The sequence below is a fragment of the Protopterus annectens genome, chromosome 1.part1, assembly GCF_019279795.1.
Source record: "Protopterus annectens isolate FY-2018-M chromosome 1.part1, PAN1.0, whole genome shotgun sequence".
Lineage (NCBI taxonomy): Eukaryota > Metazoa > Chordata > Ceratodontiformes > Protopteridae > Protopterus > Protopterus annectens.
In genome coordinates, this window is record NC_056726.1 from 386,617,985 (window position 1) to 386,625,484 (window position 7,500).

A 7,500-nucleotide genomic window follows, 5' to 3' on the forward strand; every position below is an offset into this window, starting at 1 on the left:
GTTATAAATCATTTTCTCAGTTGCCTATTCTTCTTATTACTGTTGAGCAAATGGGCTTTGGCGCATTAGTCACTGACTGAATATATAACATCCTATAAGACAATAAAGGTGGCAGCCTATAATTTATTCATAGTACATGCAACTCTGTTATTACACTCAAATATTGGTTAAAAGACATCCTGGTTCAGCACTACTATAGCACAAGACCCAATCTTAACAACGTTTAGAAGCCCCTGTGCTGTTAACATCATGTCTGCTGCTATAGTAGAGCTGAACCAAGGTGTTATTTAACTCATATTTCAGCATATTTGAGCATAAATAACACCAGCAAAAAAAAAAAAACAGGTTAATTTCAGTTCTATTTCTGTCTGCTGTCTGTATTACACTCAGTAAAATATATTTGGGAACCAGCTTCTTCCTTTGCATAGGGAATATGTAAAGATGTAAAGCAGTTCTCAACAATGTTATTGGCTTTCAGCCAACCAACACTTCCTTTTTGGCTACTAGTACACAGAGAAGACAAATCTCAATGCAATACAAAGAATTATGATTGGATTGACAAGTATAGCTTTGAATTAGGTTTTGTCAATATGGATGCTTCACTCTTGAGGTGAATTTCTTGGCATCCATGTCTTGAACACATAATAATCAAGTTACAGTCGATGATCTATCATCATCCTCTGTGTTATATGCCACTTAGAATTTAGCACACGCATAGAAAGGCCTTTCCTAAAGGGAAACAACAGAGCATTTGAATCAGTCTAACATAAACTTACATAGGTAAGGGAGTATAAAACTTGATGGTACGGAGGGGACTTGCTGTATGGTATCAATTTACAAAGAGCATTTGCTATCTGTTCCCAACACCATGGAGATACAAATGGTGAAAATGCAGACATTTTGTAGAATTAGCTGCTCATGTAGGCAAAGGAAGGGCATTATACTAGGACTGTGTGACAATATCTAAGAAACTGGTGTACTCAATGAAAGGAATCAGTAAAACTCATCTTATTCCAACAAGAAAATTCTGATCCATGGCCAAGGAACTCACCTGATATAAGTCTGGACCTGTGAGGTCTGATAATGATGAGTAAATGCACTTGCACTTCGTATATGCAGAGCTTCAAAAAATGAACTAAAGGTTTGAAGGGTACATTACACCAGCTAATAAGAAACAAAAAGGCATTGAGGACACCCTCACTATTCACCCTGACCTCTTAGAAGCTGGAGTATGTGAATCAATAATTCAAATAGAAATCTCTGACCTTAAAAGTTAGTGAAGGCAATAGGAGCAGTTAACAGACCATAAGAACAGATCTCACAGGATGAGTTTCATTTGTGTGGAGTCCCTAAAAGGTTAGTGGGTCCAATGAGATAGAGTGTACATGACACAACCTACCAGGTGAAGTGGACTGGCTTCTTAAACTGTGACGTAAAGATAAAGAGGGTGCATTGAGTGTATGCCTCACCAAGGCAGACTCAAATGAACTCCTCTTATCCAGTACTAATTAGACTTGAGATGTGCTGGAAAAGAAAAAAAAACAATATTGCCAATGGTCTGGAAACCTGGTAAGCAGATTATTCTCATTGGAGTATAGGCCTCTGTAGAGCAAGACTGCTTGGCTGCTACAAGGAGGAGATACAATCTCTTTCTTCCTAAACAAGGTTATGTAGGAAGGCACATCTGATGAATAACCAGTGGCCAATCCCAAACAGGACTAATAAAACAGAAGAAAATAATAAAAAACAATGTCCTCAGTGGCTGTTTTTTATTATTTACATCTGATGAATCATTTTCTATCCATCATATTGAAAGTCTTGTTTTGAATGGATATAAACACATTTTAGATAATGGAAGAAGACAAGAAGATATTATGTGAAAATCAAGGATCAAAGCTGTGAACTGTTAATAAGCTGCTTCCTGAAGTCAAGGGTACAGACTTTGATTCCTTCCACCTCCATTTGTCTACTGCATGTCACTCAACCAGACAATCCTCCTAGGTCATCCCTGAAAAGGGACACTTGTGTCCAATTGCCTTACCATGTTAAAAAATGTAAAACATATAAAAAAAGATAGTGATGCTATCTTACTCCAGACTGAATATACAGCAGTGCAGGTAGCAAGAAATGGGCAGAAAGATATTTAACGCTGTTAAAAAAAAGTTACCAGTGGACATCCCTCCATATTTTAAGGTCAGTATGACCCTGTGACAGAAGGCAGCATTTGCTGTTTAATTTTGGAGCATCTAAATTATGCAGCAGTAATGAATGATAATATAATAAGTTGTCTGAGGTACTCATTTTGATTTTTGTTTATTTTTGGGACTACTACAGCAACAAACCAAAAGAGTCTTGTTTAATTATTATAAAGTTATAAGATATGTGAAGTTTTAAAAACATCTTTCCTTTAGTTTATGTGATTTTTTTGTTTGAATGAAGTTCTAAACAGGTAGCATAATCATACCTTATTCTGTTTTAGCAGAGTGCATTGGTATACTATATATTTATGGCCAATTAGTCAACATCACTGCTTGCCAAGTTGTTTATGATGTGACTACTTTTTTACACAATTAAGTTACTATAAGTAGATTGTGTTCTTACAGAAAACATGCTTTTTTATATTTGGGCTTGTATAAATATGCATAAGATGTTGATATTTATCTTGAATTTATCCTCTAAGGAAATATGTATTTTGATGAAAGGAAATAAAACAATTATTAGTCTTATGAAAGTTAGGGGGTGGTGGTTCTAGAACAGGTAATTTCTTCACTTTGACGATCACCTCAAACAGCGGAACTATAAGGAATTGTTAGGTAATAGTGTATTGGAGATATTATATATGTTGCAGATTACACAGTTGGGATATGAATATAAAGCCAGTTGTAGCAATAAAAGTTTTTGCTTAGAGAAAAGGGTTTGCCTCTTAATGTATCTGGTTTTCTGCATGGAATATCATGATAACTAGTCATGAGGCAAGAAAATTGTCCCTGGGATTCAATAAACTCAGTGCAGGAATAGTGCTATTCCTGCACAGAGTGGTTCGTGTCCATGTAGCCACAGCAGTGTGCTTTGCATATTCATAAAGGTGCGCTGCTGTTTAAGCTACACGGACACGAACCGTGAACAAGTGCAGGCAGTGTATTCAAGTAGTGCATGGACATTGAACATGCCCCCTGCACTCAGAAAGTGTTGTACGGCACTTTCTAATCATGATCCGGCATAATATTAGAGAATTTCTCTAATATTATGCCAGTATTTCAGTGTCTGCGGATACTGAAATGAAATAAATGATCATTTCAGTGTCCACGGACACTGAAATACATATGGCAGAAGGAAAGCAATGCAGGGGGTGTGTGACAGGTTCTGTGAAACACCCCCTGCATTGTAAAATTGCCATATGACACCTCGCAACCTGCTAAAGCAAGAGATGTGTACAAAAGCACAAATAATGGGGGATAAAGCCCTGAAAAGGGACACATCTTATTTGTTGCCCTCACAAACTTAGAAAGGTGATAGAAAACAGGTCATGCATTAGCATGAATTTCTGAAGGACAGAAGTCTGAAAGTCAAATGTATGCCAATACTCCATGACAGCAGTCCATGTGGACAAAGGCAGAAATAATGGGGTCTCAAAACAATAAAAATAGGGACACCACTTAAATATTGCCCTCACAAACCTAAAAAGTTGATATGTATCAGCATGAATCTCTGAAGGATAGAAGCCTGAAAGCCAAATGTATGCCATTATTTCCTGACTGCAGTCCTCAATGACTTGTCAGAACACCACAATACTCACTATATAACATAATAATATAATAGTAATATTCTATTTTTTCCCTAGGCTAAGGAATGTTTAAGCGTAGTTAAGCGGGTGTGCATATTATCACCCTCTGCTTACCATAGCTTAAACATCCCATAGGAGATAAATACAAATATACAGCTGAAATCCCCAAGCTAAGATAGTGTAGTAATTAGAGTCCTGGCTTTGCATGCAGATGTTCATGGTTTGTACCAAGACAGGCAAGTTATTTTTATATGGGAAAGCAGTGTTAAAATTATTTTTTTTAAACTTAAATTATGTAGTCACTGTTTTTTTGTCAACCAGGGTAGTGTAGCTGGTGTAAAATATAAGTGTGAGTGCATATAACATGTGAAAACACCCATGTATACACAAGTGTCCCATACAGTATAGTCACACCTCTTGCCAATGCAAGGAAAGCACATAGAGGGATGACATGTAAAGTAAATCTCTCTGAAGTACAGGTCAACACTAAGGGACTCTGGCTAACAAAGTTTGCAGATGACTGCAAACTGGGAGCCATTATTGAATCCCCAAATGATGTGGATACTCTACAAAAGGGCCTTACAGAAACAGATGCTTGGTGCCAGAGCCATGGGCTCAAGCTCAATGCCAAGAAATGTATTGTTATCCCCTTTGGGAAAAAACATGTATCCATGAATTACCATATAGGTGGCAGTACACTAAACACAGAAAGTGTGATAAGAGACGTAGGGACACAGGTGGACAGTGGTCTCACCTTCGATAACCACATCACCACAACAGTCAGGAAATCCTTCTATGTGGCACACCTCATCACGAAGGGCTTTTCATCCAGAAAAAAGGAGGTCATTGTCCCACTGTACTCATCCCTCATTAGACAAATTATAGAATACAATGCCCCATTTGGTATGTACCTCTTAAGACATCTGCAACAACTGGAAAGGCCTCAGAAATACCTCACTAAAAGAATCACAGGCCTAAAGCAGATGCCCTACGCTGACCACCTTAAAAAACTCCAGCTATACTCTGTCGCATATCGTCTACTCAGAGGCAATCTCTGCTTAACATACAAGGCCATGTCAAACCCAGACCTGTTGGACATGCTACACTTAAAGAAATCCCAATCCCTGAGAGCTACACGCTCCAGGGATCTAAACCTTGTCATCACAATAAACAAAACATGCTGGAGGGATAGGTTCCTGACCCAGAGACTCCCCAGACTCTGGAATAGATTGCCCATACATGTCAAGCAGAGTGCCTCTTTGGACCTCTTCAAGAGGAACCTTGACAATTGGATGGGAGAAAGAAAATTCACCCCAGGGATCACGTCAGTCGCCCTGCTAGACAGGGGTCCAGGAAAGTAAATAATGTGGGAAGAAATAGCCAGGGAATTGTTATGGCTAGGCTTGTATAGGCCCTAGGGCTGATAGCCTAGTACCAACCTATGAACCTATAAATCATATACACTTAATAAATGAAGTTAGTATTCTGATATATTTAATAAATGAAAAGTGAGCAATGGTTAGCAATGCTCAGCTATGCTTAGCAGGTGTAATTATTGCTAAGATTTGAATGCTAAGCAGCAGGTAGCTCAGCTCAGCGGGTTTGTACACTGCTTAGCAGAGCTTAATCTTTTCAAAATGGTCCAATGACAGCAAAGGGTGGGACTATCTCACTATTTGAATGGTGCAGGTGGGAATACAGCCATAATATGTTATAGTTCATCTGTGCAGATACAATGGCTGGAATAGGAGAGGGAGTGCACTTTTGGGTGCAATGCTAGTGCATTCAGGAGTCCAGGGTCATAGCTGGACTCCTAGTAAAAAAACATGAGAAGAGACTGCTGCAGGGCCAATACCAGGGCTTCTAATACAAAGCAGAGGCCTGGGACCTTCTCGCACGTGACCTTACCAGTGCTACTGGCATTCCACGGACTGGTGAGCAGGTACAGCACCACTAAGCTGACCTAAATAGTAGGAAGGGGCACTCTTGGAACAGTGGATCCAAGATGGATGGGACCAGAATGCTCCAGTAGTGTGTAAGTATCACTATCAAGTAGTCTGTAGCAAATACTAGCCCGAGAATGCGATAGACAGATATGCATAAAGTGTGTTTGTCTCCCCTACAGCTGCAGCAGAAAGGGCTATGAATGTCAAAGCCCATGGTGACAGACTGCTGAGGCAGACTGAAAGAATGGTGAGTGCAAATCAATTTTGCAGTATATTGTTCAAATAGCTAAAAAAGGAGTACATCGCTTACAGTTAGTAGGTATACTGTTACTGTGTGAATTGAATAAATAAAAATGCCTGACTGACTAATATTGATGTACAATAAAGACCCTTACAAAAATCTGTTGTGTTTATTCTGGTATGTTGTTGTAGATATATATAGAATGTATACAGATTCTTCACAGCAAATATAGTTGTGACAGCATACATTAACTGAGGTTCATCTGTGAACAAGCTGTTGAAAGAAACTGTAGATGGCGCAGCTGTAAAATGAGATATAAATTAAATGTGAAATATATACTGCACTAAGCTCTGAACACTGAATAGCAATATGTAAAGTATCAAAGTGTGTTCCATGCAGCATCGCCTTGCGTTAACCTTTGCTTTCCAGATTGTAGTAATCCAAAGGAGTAATGCACATTACAATAACTATCTTTCAAGCATGCATCACAGGATTACAAGTGCAGACTGTCTAAAACCAGTGAAACAAGAAACAGCAGTTCTGAAGAAGCTCATTGTGATGAGATATAGCTTAGGTGTTTATTTTGCACACCCAGACATGGTTTGAATCACAGGAGTGGTACTAAGATTTGTGCATATCTACACACAAAAAATCATGAATAAATATAAAAATAGTCTGATAGTTTTAACAAATATTTTCTCCACAGGTTTTACAGGTAAGGAAATGTTGGTAGTAGCTGTATGAAGGATATACTAATAAACTGTGTACAACTGTTCAATTGTCCCAACACATGCCTGCAAATGACAGCAGGGTAGGTACATAGAATTTGCACTCTTCCCTAATCATACCTCTCAACTGTACAGATATTCACTAGATGTCCAGATATTTGTCTCAGATTTTTGGTCCGTTTTACATAAAGTAGTGGTGTCATGGCAAATCAGTGGCAAATCATTATAGACGGAAGTTAGAAAATAATGATAGACATATAAGTGTCAGACATCATATCCTTCAGAAAAGCCATGCAAATGCAAAACCTGTTATTTTAGAAACTTTCTAAGTTTGTAAGAGCAATATTTAAAAATTGTCCATATTTATGGGCCTTTGTCCCACTCTTATGTATGGGTTTGTCCAGATGCCATACTCTAAGAGGTTGAGAGGTATGCTCCCGATACATGTCTCTCAGGTGTCATGCTGTCATGGTTAGTGGTCACTGCTGCAAATAATCCTGGACAGAGATGGGAAGCCAGTTGACATATGCCAGTAGCACACTCACATAACAGCAGTTCAGGGTACCCCTCCCATGCCAGATAGGTAACCCTGACATGTACGAGTCCCCTCTAGTCATGTACCCAGAGTTGTCACAGTTTGCCTCATACCATTCCAGGCTGACAGTTTAATAGGTATGTTTGTACTACAGAAGCTATGGGCCATAGGTAGATGTAAAGTGAGGGCAGACCCATTGAGTATTGAGCAGTACTGCTGTGGAAAATAGAATCATAAACAGTTGTTAATGGACTTTATGCCCCCCC